Here is a 21185-nt window from a genome sequence, read left to right on the forward strand (position 1 = left end):
TAATTAGTAACAAAAGGATACATTGACAAACAGACAGACTGACAAAAGAGTGGAACCCAAGAGTCTCTGGTCACTAGCAAGAGCTAGCAACCCCATGTGACGTTTGGAGGGGGGGAGGCCGGGGAGCTACGTACTCCCTAGAACTTCAAATTTACAGTAGTCATGGCTTAAAAAGAAACTGTTTTAAAAATCAGAAGGTTGAAAAAGCAGTTGAAAAAAGGTACATGGCTACAAAATCAGGTTATAAATGGTAGATGGTTGAAAAAGTTTTAAAAAACAGCCAAAATGACCGAAAAAAGGCAAACAAGAAGCAAGTATTCATAATGTCTGGGAAAGATTTAGGTCGAATCTAAGAACATTAATGCTAAAGCTTATTGATGATTTTGGGTGCCTGGCAACGCACCAAAAATCATAAACTATAAGGCGTTAGAATCTATCTCGTGTGTTTTATTGAAGAACCATTGGGGAGTCATTAGTAAGGCTGTAAATAATGTGACGACTCTTCGCACATCTTTAAAAGACCCTGTTATGCTTGTCAAACAGTTTGTTGTAACAAACTTTAAGTACCGAGTCCCAACGGCACTTTTCCCCCAAATTTATCTGATATGAATTTTGAGATATCCATTTTGTTCAAAAATTGTCCAAAGATAATAAGAAGATCTTTAGGGTTCTCACAACCTTAATCATGACACTTTAAAACGAACAATAAAATCATGTAAATCAGACCAAAAAAGAAAAAAAACTAACAAAGAAAAAAACGTGTGTTAACTCATCCATCGGAATGAAAAGCCATCCAACAGTGAGTCTATCACTCCTCCAAAGTTTTGGATTTGAGAAGTCTGAAATCGTAACCATGACCCCTCTACTTTTCACATTTACAGCCCCGAATCCAATTGGGATCCAATCACTTTTGACTAATAAAAAAAAGAGCAGAACTGCCCGGGGATTATAAAACAATTTTTACGTCAAACCTCCCCTTTTCACGCACATGGTTAAGGACTAAAATGTACCCTTTGAAGTATCTCCTTCTCCCCCTACCTATCAAACAATCAAAGAACCCAATTACGGAAATTAAAGTACCTTTTTTAATTTCAGTCTTTGCAATTTGTCCACTTCTTACAGATAGTATTTGTGATTGGGAAACATATAACATGTTTTGAGTGGGAGTTTTCAGAGATGGTAGGAGTTTCAGGAAGATGTTTCATGAGAGGAATATTTTAGAACAGAGGGAGGGGGGAAGGCTTTCACGTTAATTACCCTTCTCTACTTTACTTAGCACGTCTCAAGTAAAACAAAAATAACAGAACTAAAATAAGATATTTAAATTTTGAAAACCATATTTTCTGTGAGGGGTTTTTTCCCCCAGGAGGGTTTTTCCATGCAAGAGCGGGGGTAAACACCTTGGCACGTAGACAGTAACAGGGCGAAGGAAACCCCTCCTAACAGACATTAAAAAGAGAAATAAATCTGCCTTTCAGAGTTTGTGATGTCAGATTTTCTTTGCTTTTGTAACAACAAAACCGAGCTTTTTTATTAGTCATCTTGACTGTCATTTATATCATGACTAGTGTTTTACCCAATGCAAGTACAGAAGGGGAGTTACATCACAGTTCTGTTATAAAAGGGTTAAATTGTATAAGGGCACAGTTATGTGGTGGTTAAGTTAACATGAAGGGATTTTATCGTATGATAATTGCACAGGAGGTTGAGTTACACCGGAGTTCGGTTATACACAGGGCATGTTGCACGGGAGCTCTTTTAAACAGTAGTTAAATTCAATGGAGTTTTATTAAACAGGGTGGAGTTACACATGTGCTTTACTAAAGTGGATCCAGTTATAGAAGTTTTCCGCTACACGAGGATTCAGTTACACAGGGGTTCGGTTACATGAGTATTCAGTTACATGGGGTTCAGCAGTACGGGGGCAGAGTGTCTCGTATGGTAAGGTGCACAATGATTCAGTTACACTGGGTTCAGATTCACGGGGGCCTAGTTACGCAATTATTCATTTACATAGCGGTTTAGTTACAGTAGTTCAGTTGAGTTGGGTTCAGGTAATTTCTAGTTCTGTCACGATCGACATTAAACCTATGAACTGGTTCTTCGATGTTAACATCTATTGGGTATTCTCACTTTTGGTATTTGCAAGTCAACAGTCCCTAGGTGAAACATTAAAATCTATAGAAAGTGCATGCCCATTGAGATTCCAAAGTAATATTACTGAACTGATTTTTTGATATTCTGATTATATGATTTAAATCCTAGTGCTTAGTAATTAACTAAATAAGAGGTGAGACTTTTAGTTCAAAATAGCTCATGTCTGCCAAACATTAACCTACATAAAAATAAATATTTCTATCATCTTTCCTGCCTTCAAAAGACAATTAGATAGAACCCCCCCCCCCCGACGCCTATTTCGAACTCAACCACACATCTTAAAGGGATACAAGCCCTAAACATCGTTCAAACTAAAAGTACCGGTGAAACCCCTGTAAAAAAAAGAAAAAATGATTCACTTAGCTCACCCCCAAGAGAACCCTACCCAGAGATTATCTCACTCCCTGAAGAGTATCAACCAATTGAAACACTTCCTCGCTCTCTAGATCATAAAAACTAGTACTTTGTGACCATCAAGAACCCTCCTGGCTAAAACGGGACGAGGGAGTTGACAATTGATTTTAGAAATCCTATATTTTTACTAGTTTAATCAACTTTGTAGGAGTTTCACAAAAAGATATCTTGATATATATTTATTTTTCGTATCATCAGGTCACAGAGACTGTCCATTAAATGTCAGAATACTTAATTGTTGAAGTTTACGAATTCATTGACCCTACTAAAGAAGTAGAAAAGTCCTATGAATCCGTGGTTTATGGTGTTGACACTTGTAGACCGCTGAATGAACTTACATTAGAACTAATTCAGTCTCCAGGTAATCCGGTCTAATAAACAAGAGAAGTAAGAATCAGCTTGAAAAATTATTTCTATCTTATACCAAATCGTTCACGGCTCATTGTATTTAAGAACAAATTTCCAAGAGAAGCGTTCAGTAGGTTCTTGGCCTTTCACCAAAAACACTATAAGATTAAGACCAAACAACTAATAGATATAAAACAAATCATATAAAATATAACATAGTATCTAGAAATAGTATAATTAAACACTGGCAGTCTATTATAATAAACTGCATTAATGGTCACAAACATAAATAAACCTTAGCAATAAATTCTTCTCAAACGCCTTATCTAAATCCTGACACTATACACCACAATAGAGCTGCTTAATTGGTGGGGACCATTTCTGACCATCTCCGAGTGACATCTTCGTCAAACCTGGACGGTTTTAAAGAGAAAAATAAGTATGTAATTCCCCTTAGGGTAGATGCCTGCAGTATTATGGCCAAAATCATTTTTTCAACTTGCTCTTATTTGCCGGGTAGAATATCAATATTGCATTGTTTCTAGACTGACGTAAAATTCTATTTCCATTTTGATATGTTTTCCTCTTCTATGCGTTGTATTATCAGTATAGCTCGGGCATCCGTTTATCTTTTGGATAGATCAATAGAATAGTCAAAGTAGTCCATGAGACTTAGCCCGCATGTTTATTTTGCAAAAATTAGTTTTGCTCAGTTTTTGGTTGGAAATCATAACTTACATCTTCAGAAAATCCAGGAGGTTATTATTTCCGGCTGTTACTCAGCACTGGGCTTATTTTTTCTTACATCGCCGAACAAGTTCGGTTCTATATATAAAAGTAGTTTGAACATATGTAGACTGAAGCTGTGACTTCTGTGTGGGTCAGTGCCATAGAGGAATTGATCAGAGTTTATAATCCATAATTGCAGAAACTTATTGATTGACATTTCGTCTGTTTAAAAAAAATTATTAAATTGACGTGGCGGTCTTGAGAATTATGATAAAATTGGAGGTACATGCAATAGTATAAAAACTTTATTGAAATGCTTTTTATATGAACGAGGTACTGCTCGTATAACATACATCCCTTTCCCCAATGGTTGGGGCGTACACGCCTAGAACCATAGCCATGTGAAATTTGGACAAGTTAGAACAATATTTTTGGCAAAAAATTATGATCGTAAGCATTTAGCATAAAAGGGCGGGGGGGGGGCATCTGAACGTCTGATGAAAGGTTACTATTAAAAATTGAAAGGGAACTGTTGAATCAAATCGAAATAGCATTTTATAGATTTTATATTATTATAACCTAAAATAAAAAAAATTTATATATTGTCACTGACCAGTGTGCAAGAGGTTCAGCACCTTTCTTGGGTGGAATTTGAGGTTTTAACACACATTTATCACGATTCATTTACTTTCTTCCAATTTGTACTTGTCTTGAATTAAGGGCCTTATAAACATTTTTACGGGTGGACCGGGGTTGAAAGTGCCGGGGTTAAGGGCGGTTGGTGTCCACAGATCAAGCTGGGAAAAAAATAAGGTGCATCAGTCATCATTGTTCTGTCACAGGGTGCACAATTCTTATGGTTTGTAGATAGGGCCTCAACTTAATAAGGATTCAATTAGACGTAGTAAGATTTATATATCTGAAATTAAGATACAAATCTAATTCTTTTGATATATTTATTGGTATGAAAATTTCATTTTTAGAGTTACGGTTATTATTGAGCCTCGTCGCTCCTTACCACAGTAGACAGAATATACAAGTAAGCTTATCGCAGATCATTTCTGGTCTTCGTGAACAAAAAGCTCCTCCCACTTATTTCTGCATTAGCTTGTTTCTGCATTAGCCTTATTTCAGTCTCTTTCAATGCACTTTGATGAAAACAGTCGGAAACAGACTAACCTGGATTCCCGCTACTCTGACTTCGCTTACGTTTATATCTATAATAATGCCCTCTGGAGCACTTGCAACTCGGTCCAGGTTTTTATAATGAGTGAGGTAGAGAATAATCAGGCGGGATCATATATAAACTGTGCTCCTTACTTACATTTCATTATATACAACTTTTTGATACAAAAAAAGTATTTTCAAAAAACAAGGTATAAGTTACCCTCTTTGTCATCCGCCACAGACACCCTATCCTTGGAATTCTCATCATTCCGGTATATAAAATATAAAGTTCACAATCTTAGTTTGTCCCCCAATTAATTGTGACAAAATTTTTATTAATAAATAAGATTTCAAATTTCAGATAATCATAGATGATAGAAGGCATCTCAACTCGCCTGGACAAAGATGTTATATTTACTAAACTTTTAATTTGGTGATATTATATTCTTTTAATTTTATCTAACATGATACAAAATTTTATTCATTTAATCATATGTTTGATATTTCACAAAATCATTGTTTTGTTTCCCCCAGTACTATAAGAACTAAATGAAATTTTAAAGCGTAATATGTATTTTTGAAATTACCTACGTCTCTTTGTTATACGAGTTGGCAAGAAAGTTCAATCATAGATGGAGGTATCCCATTTTATTCTTAGATCTATAAAGGATTTGTTAGTATACAGTCTTTGTGAAATAGTTTTCGACCGATGGAACTCTTTCTGACATTTTGATTTCTTATACGTTTCGCAAAATCTGATTAACAAACCTGTGTTCTTTTATAAAAGTTTCACTCTCACCACCAAAAAGGGCCAACCCCTATTCAAACAAAGTCCTAAGTAAATGCCTATGTGAAATTAAAAGCAATTATCATGGTAATCAAACGAAAAATTATGTTAGGTTAAGTAGAACCCAGTTCAGCATAATTTTACTGAGCCCACTACACCAGTGGAGCCGGATGTTCTTTAGTACATTGATTAAGAATCAACTGTTCAAGTTTTATAGCACAAATATGCCGAGTAAACGAATTTGACCGTAAAAAATTGTGACGATCTGAAAAATTCAATGTACAACCGCCTAAAAAAGCACGAAACTTGCAGACATGCATTGCAACTGGAACCTTTTAGGTCACGTGGAACTATGGCTAGGTGCTAGGTTCAAAAATAGACTGACGACGGAGGACTTAAGAAAAAGTACTTTCGTCAAACGAATACATCCTGAACCCTGAGGTTTGCTTGTATGTTATGAATTAAGTCTAGTTTTCATCCTCGCGTAAATTGGCTCTTAAGAGCTCGGCAAACGGAGTCGAGTTCATTAATAAATTTAACTATCAGTTGTCACATTAGGGTGACAAGAAACATGTTTAGTCAGAAAAATGTATTGCGTGACATTTTCAAAACAAAATATAATGGACACAAATATTCATTTGGAGTTTATTAAGTTACATGATTCATTTACTCGAATTTCTCAGCTCAGTAGTTGTTTTTTCACCAAAAACATCTGTATCGGACTATGTCTTTATGTCTCTATTTTTTTGCGACTATCATGCTCAAATTTTATAAAATCTTCACATCTCTGTAACATACGCTAAAGAAATTTTCAAGCCCGAATTGACACCGATTTCTTTTGAAATCGTCACTACCTTTGATATCAACTTCTGAAATCAGCTGCTTATGTCCAACCCGTTGAAGTATATGAGGATGACTTGAGTTTGTTTAATGCAGTTATAACGCTGTGCCGTTATCTTTCATCGGTTATCGGGTAAATATTACAAGGACAAGGTAATCTGAAAGTTTCGAGTATGCGCAAATGTCATTTAGATATTCAAAGGTGTATTTTGCATAGTAGTTTTGTTAGAAAAACTCTTATATAATTTTTTACTTTATAATTAAAAATTAATTAGAAGTATTTTTTTAGTACTCAGTACTAACAATAGGGCAAAAGTGAAATTAATTTTTAGTGTGCAAATAGTTTATGAATAACCAAAAAAAAAAAAAAAAAAAAAGAAGCATAAAAAAAACAAAAACTAAAAAATAAAAAAATATTGATTTTTAAATTAGTAATTAAAAACACTTGTAACGTGTCCCAAAAAATGACCATTAATATAAAGCTAATTATTTATGCACGGTAACAATCTGAGCCTGTAATGGTTGTTCAGTCTTGGGGGTATTTTTTAAAACCACAAAGTAATAATAAATTAAATTTTTTGTCATAAAAAGCTAAAAATTGAAATCTTTTTACAATTACATTAAATATGCTGTCACTTTTTTTCAAACGTCTGTAACAAAACCTCTATTATAAATGGTCTTATAGGAATGATGATTAGATAATCAAAGTTCTCTATCTTTGTTTTATCTGTAAGAGCTGTTGTATCCTTCACAATTTTTTCTAACATCAGTAAGCAGTAAGATCTTAGAACAAAGATGAGTTAAAAAACGATAATCTTTGCAAAAAAATGTAAGATCTTAGTGCTAAAAAACGAACGTATTATTTTGTCAAAAGTGTGAGCGTTATGTTTACCGAGTTGTAAAGATCTGTATGTTATAATTGCAACTCATCGTGGCACACTCTGAATTTTCATGATACGATTTTTACAATCATACGTTCTTGATTGTAGTATAGTTTATAAACGTGTATGTGTCTTGTGATCGGTGAATTCTCTCAAATTTCCCCAAGTCGATCTATAGTATCTATTTTTTATTACTTTTTTCACGTGTTTGGTTTTAAGCACATTATCTTATGGTATTTCCTAATACTATTACCGCCATGAAAAACTAGATGTTTATCTAGTCACCTAAAAGAATTCTAAACAAAATGTTAACAAAAACAAATGTATGATGGCATCAGGAACATTGCAATGTTTCTTTGGCTTTCGAATAAGATGCCCAAAGGATAACAGAGGTAATTTAATAATCAAAAGAACAATTGTCATGAAATGTAAAATAATTTTGTAATAAAAAAGCTTAGATTTCTACTGCTTCTTATAAGAACGAAAAAAGTTATAGTAAGTTTTATAAAACTCAGAAAACTTGTTAAATGTTTGAGAAGAACATTGGATACACTGAGATTGTGAATTGTTGGATCTGACTCATTCTAGGAGGAGCTTATATCCAAGTTTAGTAAAGGTGAAGCTTAAAATTAAGAGTTATTGGCTGGATTAATGACGATTGAGAATACATGTCAATTGTGGACTTTCGACCGTATAGTTCAAAAAATAAGTAAAAGGGACGGGGGCGTGTCTTATTTAGGTGACTATCATAGTACATTATGAGCTTAAACTGTTGAACTGTGTTTCTAAATCGAAGTGTCTTGAACCTGTGATTTCCCAAGTTGTAAAACCACAAAAAGGTTCAACCTTCGATTAACTAGAGAAACATAACTGGGATAATCCGTACTTTTTACCTGTCAGACTCGAATATATGTTCTGTTTCGCAAAAGTCAACACCTAAAGATGACACGAGCGGTAGTATCCGTCCGTGGTGACACTAAGATGTATTCGAACGCATGCGAATAAAATGTAAATAAAATAGCTTGCGTCTTGCGATAGCTCCTCAGTTGTATAGGAAGACTATAAAAATGCTTTTTAAACATACATATTTACACATACAACGTTTAACTATTCTAATGTCCACGGACTGACGTATATGAATCAGCAAGCTATAAGCCTTAATATTGAAGCATACAAACAAAATGAAATTTTAAAGGGAATAAGCCACGTTTTATATCATTATAATTTAACTTTTTTCTTCAATCCAAATTGTTGTTCCAGTTTTTTTTTTGTATATGGCAGAATTAAAAGTTTCGTCTTCATTTTATTTTTTAAAAAAGCTTAACATAAATAAAAATTTAAGAATACAGGTTCATTAATTTTTAATAAATTTAGTTAGACATAGAATAATATTTTAAAAATAATATTATTAAAATTGGTTTTATATAAAATGTTTCAACAAGACATAACTAAGAGTTTTATATAGATCTTGTCACGGAATCATTTTTTTAAAAACTCTGGCCCCTTTTCTCCGAAAACGGACGAAGGGCAGTTACTACAAGCCATGTGGAATACTAATTTGCCCCTTATTTGTATACCAGATGTTTTTTAACTAACAATAGAAGGATTCACACAAATAATACACTTTGCTTGGACACTTGAAATCAACAACTATCTCGACTGAGATGGTAGGCCAAAAAATCGTCGATAAAAAAAACATTTTAGAAAAAACCTCGGGCCAAAAATTCAGCCCAAACAACTTTTAAATTTCTCAATTATCTTTGCAGCCAATAAGTACATACTCATAAAATTTTCAAAAGTGTAAATATATTTACTAAAAAGGGGTCAACACAAAGTATGGGCGGAGCTGAGTCTTTTTTTTGTGAAGAGACTTTTAAGAACTTTTAAGTAAATTTCGGTAATTCTAGGTAGTCTATGCTATTTTATCCAGTTGTTATGTCCAGTCAAGTTCAGGAGTTCCGAGTAGTCTATTCCACTATTTCAAGTGATTGTGTTTAACTGACGTCTTCTATAACAAAAATCACGAAAATAACAAAAAATAGACCATGTTCAGGTGGTGGGCTGGTGGCACCTGAAAAAGAAACAAAGAAAATCAAAACTTACATAAATACTATGAAAATCCAATAAGTTAAACTATTTTCAACAGAGATATGAGACAAAAGCCGGAGAGAGTAACGGAGCATTAACATTTGGTTTCATGTTGTGGTACCCATGGTAGAATTCAAGGCGTGAAAATATCGGCAATACCTAGAGTTTCTTTTTTTTAATAGTGGGAGCTCCAGCGCATTAATAACTTGATAATTTTCAGCGTGTAGTTGTGATTACCCGTTTTTTTTGCAATTACCTGTTTTTTTTTGCAATTAACTGTTTTTTGTTTTTTACACAATATAATGTCTTCATAATGAGTCTCTTCATAGATTTTTGATTATTGTGTACTTATTATTATTATATATATATATGTACTCATCTTAAAAATTAGTGTTTTAGTTTTTAAGTTTTCTAAATTGTTGCAATCACTTGCAAAACAGCGAATAGTTTTTAGTAATAATTAAAAATTTTCATTTTTTGGGCCTTGATGGTAACATTAAATAACTTAAATAAGATTAATGAAATAGCGAGATGATGTCATCTTAAAAAAAAATCTATTTCTAAAATTTTCCGATATTTCTATATTTTTAGTTAAAACATAAAGTTATTGCTAAGACACCGTAAATAGTTTTTATTTTTATTTGACAGCTTTATCCATTCTGAATTAAACTTGAACAATTTTAAATTTTTTTTTCATTTCTTAAAAAGCCATTGTGCTTAGAAGAATTGACATAGGCGTTATCATAACATAAAATTTTGTACTAATCTTCAAACTTTTTATTTTCTTTTGTATATTTTTTAATTGTTTTTATCATTAGTTAAAACGTATACAAATATTTTTTAAATTATCAACGAGAAGGTCTATTCTAAGCACTTAAATATCTTTCAATAATATGTCTTGCTATCCTTTTTTAAAATATACGGAAGTATTTTTTCAATTACCAATTTTTTCCTGTGTGTGCAAGTTAATGTATTTTCATACTAATTGCTTTCAAATATATTTTATTGTTGAAGATACTACAATTTCTAAAAACTATATGTATTAATAGGATTCAAACATTTTTTAGTTTTTTGAATTTTTGTAATCCATTGTTAAAATATACAAATATTTTTTGAAATTACCAGTTTTTTTTGGTTTTTTTCTGAATTTAATGTATTTTTGTGCTGTTTTCTAATCAAGTATGTTGTATAATACAAAAAATCTGATATCTAATAACTAATTATAATAATCTTAAAGCTTTTTGATATATTTATACAGGTTTCTAGTTTCTGTAATAACTTGTTAAATTATATACAGTTAAATTTTAAATTAAAATTTTTTTTATATTTAGGCAATTAAATGTCTTTTCTTGGTGCAGGTTCAAATATATTTATTTATGTAGATAGACAGAGTTCCTTCTTACCTTTAAACCTAAGCTTTAATTCAAATTAGTTCAGACTGGAGATATAGTTCTTCAAAAAAACTGTGTATTATACACGACCGTAATTTGCTATGGGGCAGGGGGGCACCTGCCTGAGTCGCGCCTCAGTTTGTCCCCTATCAAGACCCCGCTTTGTCCGCCCAGCTAAAATTTAGTTTGTTTCAAAATGTTTTCAAAACTGAAAAAAATCTGCATAATTCAATTCTCAAAAAAAGCACATTAGATTTTTAAAATTCATATTTATCTTTACAGTACTACACAATACCTTTATAGTAATAAATACTACCTTTATTGTACTAAATAGCTTATTTTTTAGTGTTTATTGTCATTTTCATATGATTTGGGAAAATTGCCTTCAACTGAGCCCGTCTCCCACACATTTTGATGAAATTATGCCACGGTAATTCAGCCAAAATCGCTTCAGAGGAGGGACGTTATAATTGACGAAGAACACATATATTTACGTGTCTTATTTGTAGTTGTAAGTCTAAGGTGTCTCTATTGCAGCTTGAGTATACCGATTTTTACAATTTTGTTTATGACGTGACATTTGAGCTCCCCTGGTATTTAACAGCTTTATTAGTTTTGTCAAAAGCTTTCGCAAAAAATTTGAAACTGATTTTCTAAAGTTCATTTTCAAAACAATCAAAGTTGGAGTGTCAGGATTAAATTCTAGTGAATGCTTCAAAACAATTTTTATAACCAAAAAATTTTAATTTTAATTGTTGACACGACAAAATTTATTTTTGGCCAGATTACAACCTATAAAGCCAATAATGCTCAGGAAGTGTTAAATCGTTGTAATATGTATTTGTAAAAAAGATATTGCCTTTTTTATTACATAAGAAATCGCTCTGTGGTGCCTCTGTTTTTCATTTGAAAACGTCCATATCTTGTTTTAAAAACCCTTATCTTGGGACGGAAAATTAGTTCATGTCAATAAGACATGAGGATTCGACATGCAGATATTTTCATTAGTGTACAAAATGATAAAAGTTTTCAATATACAAAATTTTCCAATGCATTTATTCCGTTGAAAGACAAAAAAATAAACATACTCAGGAGGCGCATAGCTCTTTATTAAGGCAACACGATAAGGTTGTCTTTAACTTAATTGGCTAAAAAAATGTCCTGGAAAAAAGAGGAATTTTGCAGCCTTCAGCAGAACTCTTCTTCCGTTTCACGACCCCCTTCCAGAATTTCCAGAATAAAGATACCATAAAAAAGATGCCAAAGTAGTTGTCTTGTGCCGCAGTATCTTAAATTACCCAAGAAGAAAGCCTATTATGAAAGCCTATTACCCAATATCATCCTATTTGATAATTTATTCCCTTTTCTCAATTCATGGGATCTATCAAGGTTAATCCTCAAAATTACCGATTTCGATTTAAATTAAGCGAATAATTAAGTTGCTCGCTTATCTTCAAAGAAGGATGCATAATAATTACATAATAACTGAAAATTCGTTCAGACATAAAAACTGTCAAGGTTAAGAAATGAGTTATTTACTTACCCGTCGACGAGACCTGATGTAGTTAATAGATCGTTCGCTTCTTCCCGAGACATCCCACTGTGAAACCAGGGCTGTGTCATGTGAATACCTGTATCAAGACCAGTAGTGGCTTGTCCAATACCGATGACTTTTGGAGATCGAGGAGTAGAGGAAGTGGGTGCACTCTGACCTAAAATTGTAACGTACGTTTTAAATTAAAACAGTATTTAGCGAACATAAAAACGGCACGACCTAATTCCAATTTAAATTAGTTGTTATTATTTTTCTTTTTTCATGGAATAGAAAACTAGTCATATCTTCATTTGGTCTCCCCATAGCTATATGCTAAAATAAAGATACGCAGAGTGGACAAAGTTGAATCCGGCCACACAGTGTTTCTAACAAGAAAAAACGACTGGTCTTGACACTAGAATCCATCTTTATACCAATCTAAAACCAGACTAGGGAATTGAGATCTCTTCACAGGATGTTTAGCATATAAAAACTTCAACATAGTAACATATGTAATTGATTCAGAACAAATGGCTACAAAAAATCAGCAAAACAATTCTGAAAAGCTAATATCTAAGCTCATTAGCATTAACCCTGGCAATCGCGGGAAACAGAAACAAAAAATGTGATGGGAAAAAGATTGAGCAGAATCAATGAGCGTTAAGAAAGCTGCAAGGAACAAAATTTAAAAGAATGAGGCAAAGTGAAATCTTAAAAAACTTCTAAAAAAATCTTAAAAAAAATGTTCAAAAGTAAAAACAAAGAAATCTGGTCAGATTTTTCCCAAGAGAAAGACCGGAATGTTTCACTCTCTAAAGTCCACCGATTTAGCATTCCCAATACATAGAAGTGTTGGACAAATCCAATAGACACTCATTTTGATGGCAAACGAAAAGACAATTAAAAACATTGAGGAGAAAGAAACCCTGTCAAATACCTCTGAGATAACTCCCTAACAACTTAAATTTTTAGACCCAAGCGTTTTAACAAAATTTTAGGAGAAATCCTCAAAAATTTGAGGGAAACATCTGACAATTTATACTTGGCCATGGAATTCTTGTGTTGTTGTAAAATCACTTTTGAGTAAATAGATAGTGCAGCACCAGAGTCATATTCAGACCCTGATCCTTTTACAAGATAGAAGAAGAAGCTTGTCCATAACTTCACGCGCCTTAATCCTAGGTCCGTAATTTAAACTGCTATAAATTTACGACCAACAATACTTAGTCACAATTATCATGGTTACATTATATAGCCCCTAATGGACCAGACATTGTCCCAGGCTATACTGACAATTTTTTCAGGTTTCAGGGTGAATTTTGTGTGCTTGTTTAGCATGTAGGCTAATAGTTGATCCGGAACGCCAAATAAATCTAATTTAAAAAAGTACTCATACAACCAGGAAACCTTTGTGTAGCCTAGAACTAGTCTAGCCCACCTGACACATTTGAGGGGATGGAAGCTAACTGGGACATACTGATGAGGGTAATAAAAAAATCTGAAAAGAATAGAGCATGGGGACTAGAGTTTTAAGCTGTCTTTCTAGTTTTCCTATTTAATATCTTTCCTTAGGCTACGCCAATGGCATCAATTAACAAAAAGTTGGATTGGACAGGACAATACATAGCATAGACCTACATGATTCCATGAGTAATGTTAGAACAATGTGACCATTCTTTAGCTCTGAATTAACAGGTGAATCAAAAATCAACCCACATTCAAAAAGAGGATACAACTAAGGATAAGTTATATGGTAACCCTCGTCTTGAAATCATTAACAGAATCGCGTACCCTATGCTTGGAAAAAACCCTCCGCTTACACCTCTTAATCAAAACCACCCCAGGGGCGGCATATGTGGACTTTTTTAATTTGTCATTCGAAATAAACAATAAAAAATTATTATAGATAATAAGGAGAAAAAAATCTAGGGGGCCTTTCCCCCCCCCCCTCTTCGGAACGGATAGCCTAAAATAAAACAAATAAAAAAAATCCCTTAACTGACTTTTTCAAACTACCTGAACATTCAACAGAAATTGGTATAATTCTTTGAGAGTATGAAAAGTAATTCAAGGTTACTCCCTCTAGGGGGGAGGGTACTGTACACAGCTGGGGCCACTTTTCCCAAATCACGTGAAAATGACAGTGAAAACTGAACTGTTTTTCTAGATCCTTTAATGATGCAGACTTATCTGAGTTTTGCCAAAATTTTTAGCAGACAAACTGAGATTTGGGGGGTAAGCTTGGTTCTAGAGGGGCATTTGCCACCTGCCCCATATCATATTACGCCCCTGTTAATAAGTATTTGATCTCAGTTCCAGAAAAACTATTGCTACTACTACTAACAACTCACCGAAGCACCAAACCACCCGACACCAACACAGCTACGCACACTCCTCCATCTTTTTCTATTAAACACTTCCCTCTTTACACCCTCTCATCCCGTCCACGGAAAAGGCTTGGAGCTGCAACACCTTGCTACTAGTAGTAGGTGCTAATAATATCCCTTTATCTTTTTACTAGTGTACCTCTACTAGGGTATCCTCCTCCTTCCTCACCTGTAATTCAGACCTGAGATATTCAAATGCTTCTTCGATTTCTGCACATTTCTTTGCAGCTCTAGAATCATCGGGATTTCTCTCCTTCCTCACCTGTAATTCAGACCTTAAAGACAGGAAAGCTTCGTCAACGTATGGACATTTTACTCCAGCTATTCGATCTCTCGGTCTCCAGTACAGAAAACTAAAAACAATACAAAAATGTCTCTTTAAAAACTTTTATTCCTTTCCAAAGGGTTTATTTAAAATTTTCAATAAAATTTATAGATACTTCTATTATATACCCCTACTTATTAGTTTTCAAATATGCAACTGTAACACTCAAGCCAAATGATATACGGTATACCGAAGAATATAAAAAATATTAGTAGCGCATTGGTAACAACGGATCTCACCTAAGATTGATTTAAAAGTCAATGATACTGTACCACTGTATTGGAGTGGACAGCCTCGCTGGATTCCATCTAAAAACTCTAAAATATTTCTTTAAAAACATTCATTCAAGCAGTAAAATGTTTACTCCTGGAATTAAATTTAACATTTAGTTTGTTGGGTTTTTGAGGTTAAAAAAGGTCCCTAAGGTGGATTGTTTAGGTTAATTATTGAAACTTTCGTCTGCTTTACCCCCCCCCTCTAATATTCAAATATATATACTAACTGTGTTTATGAACTATTCTATTTTCTTTTATTTAATTATCGTTAAAGAAAATTAACTTTTCGCGCGCTTACCGCTTTGTAAAAAGGTACTAAAATAACATTTACATTGTTTTGATATTTCTCTTGGTTATGGTATGAAAAGAAACAAAATTTGTAATTTAGAGTGTTAAAAAAAGTAGCATACAGCTGAGACAAATTGGTTATGATTGGAAAGAATTTGAAGCACTTTACAGAGCATAATCCAGGACTAGTCATTAGCAATTCCTCAATATTTGATATTTTAGTACAAATGAGTTAGGATCAAGGCCATTACCAGGAGGGGTTGGGAGCCCATCCCTTCCCAAAATTTTTGTCTAACCCTTAAAAACGACGAACAAATGTATATAAATAATTTTTTGGTGTAAACCCGTCCCCTCCCCACCCCCCAAAAATATTTTTTAAAAGTACCCACCTAAGAAAAAAAAGAATCCCAGATAGGGCCCTGGTTAAGACTTATTGATTTACAACGTTTGGCACTGCAGCCTCCTTTTGAATATTGGTATTGGTGATCAGCCTGATCAATTGAAATACATCAGTTGAATAACGGTTGTTAATACTTGGATACTAGAGTTGGACAAAAGAATTACCTAATTTGAAAATTGTTTCTGACACGCAATTATAACGAACTCCCGATAAGAAATAGATGCCAAAAATAATTTATACTTACGAAATTCACCTATGATAAATTTAAATATAACTTAAATTTGTAACTGGTTAAGAGAGGGAGGGGATGGTAAGAGTCAGTCAAACTGGAAATTTCCCTATCAAATTTAATAAAAAAAAATTCTAATGGTGCAAAAAATAGGGTACTTTCTTGTTAGCTATTACACATTGAAGAATCGAAGTTATGCTAATAAAAATGAAATATACCAAAATATGATAAAAATATAATACTTCAGTAACAAAATTATAGAAACTACAACAAAGAATTATGGAAAATGGCCGCCCAGACCGCATTATATTAAATACGTAACCTAAACTAACCTAACCTAACCAAAATACCAACTAAATATTTCATCAAAATTTAGCTACAATGTAGTTTCTTAGTTAGCCAAAGATGATCGCCAGATAAAAAGACCTTGAAAACTCGGGAGTGTCTCTGATTTGTGATGTAAATTCTTAGGTGTGCAACAGATAACGATGATCTATATCAAAAGGTTCTGTTTCTGCAATCTTTATGTAAGAAGAAATTGTTTAAACCGTTCTTGTTACTTCATTTAATCACAAGGCTTTTGTAATTTAATATAGCTAAATATTGGACCATATCAGGCAATGATAGCTCTTCGTCAGAGGCAATACAATTGCACGTAAAGAACAATGTTGGCATAATGTATTATTTTTTTTTCCAGGCCAGGGCACTTTCTATTAAAGGAGTTATCTAATAAACTCCGAGAAGGCCTATTTTGATTTAAAGTGGGTGTGGCCGGGGTCTTATGTAATTTTCAAAAGTGTTTGCCGGAACCATAGCCGCCCACCCCCCCACGCAGTCCCCCAAACACAGCCCAGCAAAATTTTGTTATAGACATTTAGTCCAGCAAAGTTGTTTTCCGGTTAGAAAATATGCTTTTGTGGAGGACACTCTCCCACAACACACAAGTCGTTTTGAAGGATTAATAATTTTCAAAAATTATGCCTTTATTTAGCACGTATGAATTAGGTTGTACATTTCAAAACCCAAACTTAATTTTGTTTCTATGACAAAAACATGGACTGACGTTTGTAGAAGTGTCTGGATAAGCTTTGCTACAACCTCAATTCTACGCCCGATTGGGTTAAGATGTAACAGTGACATTTAAAAAAAACAAATTGTAACAAATATGAACTGATTCAAAAACGTTACAAAAAGGAACCAACGAGAATGATAACATAATTCTTAGGACATTTTTGAATGATGACAGAAGAAGAATTTTCTACTATCTAGAAATTAAGTTTATATTTACTTTCTTTTCTCCAAAACTTTGATAATGAGTTTGAATAAAAGTTAAAGATAAATTCCCTATTTGATTAAAAAAAATTTACAAGAACTGACTTGAAGTTTACTAAAGGGAAACGCAAATGAAATAACTCCCAGTAGTGTTATAGGATTTAGCCAAGTAGACTTTTGTCTTATATATGTCTTTGGCTTCCATTTCATGAAAAAAATCTTTTAAGACATTGATATTTGCCTCCCATTTTATTGGTGGTTACAGTTGTTACGGCTGGTTTAATTTCTTTCACTTAGTTCTTCTTGTTGTTTCAATTAATATTCTTGAAAACAGCACAGCAAATCGTCCTTATACCTTAGTTCACATCCTTTAATTACATTAGGTTGTATCTTTATGAAGCTTTGAATATCCATGACACAGAAACATTTCATAAGAAAGTAAACTCCAAATCTACTTAACTAAATGACATTATGAGAGGAAATAACTTTCAATAAATATGCTTCTCTGTTGTTCTTCATCAGAAAATCCCATCTACTTGTCATCTATGTCGGATGCAACACTGGCTTCATTGTTTTTGAATTATATAATGTATATTGTAAGATCAGTACATAAATTAAACATTTCTTGTTTAGCTCTTTAAATCATCCTTTTCTACTGTCCATAGGACATACTTCTGAATATTATTATGAAATTTATTTATAATATCAACTTAGATTTTGTCAAGTGTTTTTGCTTTTTTTTATTTATTTATTATATCTTACTTAAATTACAGGTTTAAATGAGTCTACTTCATAAAACGGAACTTAGAGAAGAATCTTTTTTGTAAAAATAAAGGCCTAAAAACTGAAAACAGAACAACTTAACCCAAACATTACATATTGCCTGTAAAAAATGCTTCACTGGTTTGGATTTCAGAATCTGGTACTAATATCAGTCAATAAAGATTGAATTTTATCCCTAGCTTTCTGAAAGGTAAATGCGCCCCATGTGGTAAAACTGTCTCTGAATTCCTCTTTTTTTACGGTCTTGCCTTTACTGCCTAATTTCAACAAAATTTTTAAACCGGAATTGCAGTTCTTATCCTTTGTTTCCAATAACTGAACGGGCATTTAATAATTTTCTACAATGAGGAGTTATAAATTCAGATAAATTTTCTTTTGTATAGAAACAAAAAGACACACCTTATCAGTTAGTAAACTAGGAGGCGGTTGTTAACCCCAGTAGGTGCGGTGGTGTGTTCCTTCTAGCATCAGAAGACATTTGCCCCAGAACGTAACTAAGCTAACGCCTTGGAATGCATGCTTTTCTGTTGACATTATTGCTCAAAGAAATTTGGTAAAAAGCCCAAGAGAAGTTATCAGGCAGAGACACCAGTGTCGCATTATGCACCAGTTAGTGTGCGATGACCCAAGTCTAAGTAAGTAGCTAATTCCTGTTTTATCCAATTAGCTTGAGAGCATCTGGGCTTTTTAATAATCATATACAGTTAACTTAACAACAACATAAATGTTTTTGCAATGTTCCAAACATTTTTTTTTAGATTCCCCATATAATTATACAGCGATACCTCTCCCCCCCCCTAACTACACTAAAGCCCTTTGTATGAGTACGTTTTATCAGGTTTATAGGATGCCACTAAAATTACGAACGAGACCGGCGGCCTACCACCCCCCTAAATAAAAAACATCCACTTGGGTAAACAAACGGCAAGACACTAGTTCCGAATAGCGACCTATTAAAATAGTCAACCTGCTTTATTTTCTTATCCTTTATTTTTTACAAAGGTTCACTCCTAGGTCCTATTTTTTGAAAAAATATTGAAAGTGTTTTCATGTTATTTGGAAAAATTAAAGATTGCATGGTACTTACTCTCCCCACTCCGCTCCTGTCCCCTGCAATTAATAGTTTGAGATTATCGTTTGTTGAGCAGAGTTGGCAAATTAACTAATCATGTCTTTGGGGATTAAATTCCCCCCCCCGCATAGCCCTCAGGTCAAGGATCCTAAGTTATACTTCATTGGCACACAAAGCGTTTATAGAAGGTTTGGTCAGTTTTACCTCTGAGTGACCTGATTTGATTAATTACCAACAGTTCTAGTACCCGTTTTTTAGAGACCAGTAAACAGAATTAAACTACCCTATTCACAATAAGCGAGGCACCCCAAATTTCTCTGATATAAATTTGGAGACATCCACTTTGTTCAAAAATTGTAAAAAGATAATAAGAGATCTTGATGATTCCCCAAACCTGCCGAACTCTCGGGATATAGACTGACACTTTTGTTTAGGAGACATAAGTTACAGTCGACGGGTAAGTATAGTAGGGGTGGCCAGATAAACTTTAGAGGTGCCTCATTTGATTGAAATTCTGATATTCTTAAGCTACTTTTAAGATTCAAAATTGAAAAGAAGGGAACTGGCGCATCTTCCTTATTCATCATTTTCCATAAAACATGAAATCAGGATTTTGATACAGTCATTATAGTGCTATTAACTGTTGTTATTAGAACAAGATTATAAAAGTGCAGATTAGAGAGAAACAGACGCTTATTAGTCCCTATGTGTGTTATGGCGCAAATTACATGGTGTTTATAAAGACCTGTTAATTTAAGGTAAAATGCGAAATATGGTATCTTGCCACTCTTTAAAATAATTTAGAGCCTCTTTGGACATTTTAAATTTTTTGTGTTGCTTCATTTGAGAGGCCAGGGTGCCACACAGGACAAGCATACTCTAATATGGGACGCACAAAAGAAATGTATGCGTTTGTAGTAAATGTGATTGAGGGCAACTAAATTTATTTAAAAGTTTAAGGAGGGAAAGGACAGAGTCTGTTCGTTGTAGGATATTATTGTGCAAAGTGGGCATCCCATTTCAAATTGGAAGGAAATTGTAACACCAAGGAGCGTGAAGAGATGTGACAGAGGTTTCAGGAGGAATAGGAGCAAGAAAAAGGGGAGGGGATTTAAGGAAAACTTACTGAGACTATTGCGGACGTAGAAGGGTTAACTGTCATGTCAAGGGAAGAGGCCTCACAGGCAATATCTTGGAGTATGCTAATTGGGCTGCTAAAAATGTTTTTATGACATATCTCTTAAAATTGTCAAGTCATCGACAAATTTCTACCTATTATCATAAAGTGTTGATAGGGTGTTAATCATAAGAGGAAAACACGGAGAGGGCCTAGAATAGTCCCCTGAGGAATGCCATCAAATATGGGGAGATGATCTGAGAAACAATTTAGATATTTAACTGCTTGGAGATCTATAAGAGAGAAAAGAGGCAACGAGCTTAACAAGGACAGTTTCAATGTGGAATTCATTTTATGAGTTTATCTATGAGTGTAAATTGTGGTTAATCAAATCGAAAGCTTTTTGAAGATCAGTAGAACTAGATTAGGCCAAGTGCTAGGTTTTTTATGTAATTTACCCATGGTATCAACAAGATGGATCAGGCAGTGTAGCAAGGTTGACGTGGATCTGAGATTACCAAACCGATCTAAGATCAATGAGGGGGAGGACTTTTCATCTTAAGCCAGTCTGCGAGAAAACTTTCGGCAATAAATTTTTGTGCAAAAAAATTGAGGTGAGGGCAATAGGACGAATGTCATCAAAGCCAGGCTTTCCCCATTTTTCTTTTTTGATAGGGGTAATAAAGCCTTGTTTCCAATAT

At 33.7% G+C, this 21185-nt stretch overlaps 1 long non-coding RNA gene across 2 annotated transcripts; it reads right to left on the bottom strand.

The window, feature by feature from the left end:
- Positions 1 to 11390: 11390 nt before the first annotated feature.
- LOC148938738 (uncharacterized) lies at positions 11391 to 15061 on the bottom strand. 2 transcript variants are annotated; one of them, XR_016143633.1, is made up of 2 exons: positions 14906 to 15061; positions 11391 to 12514 (listed from the first exon to the last, which is right to left on the bottom strand). It is a non-coding gene; the product is annotated as an uncharacterized LOC148938738 (long non-coding RNA). The 2 variants fall into 2 exon arrangements; XR_016143634.1 differs by having other exon boundaries at positions 14893 to 15061.
- Positions 15062 to 21185: the final 6124 nt, after the last annotated feature.

This window comes from Artemia sp. Qi Xiang Cuo, unplaced genomic scaffold, assembly GCF_049724085.1.
Source record: "Artemia sp. Qi Xiang Cuo unplaced genomic scaffold, ASM4972408v1 HiC_scaffold_2985, whole genome shotgun sequence".
NCBI classification, from domain to species: Eukaryota; Metazoa; Arthropoda; class Branchiopoda; order Anostraca; family Artemiidae; genus Artemia; species Artemia sp. Qi Xiang Cuo.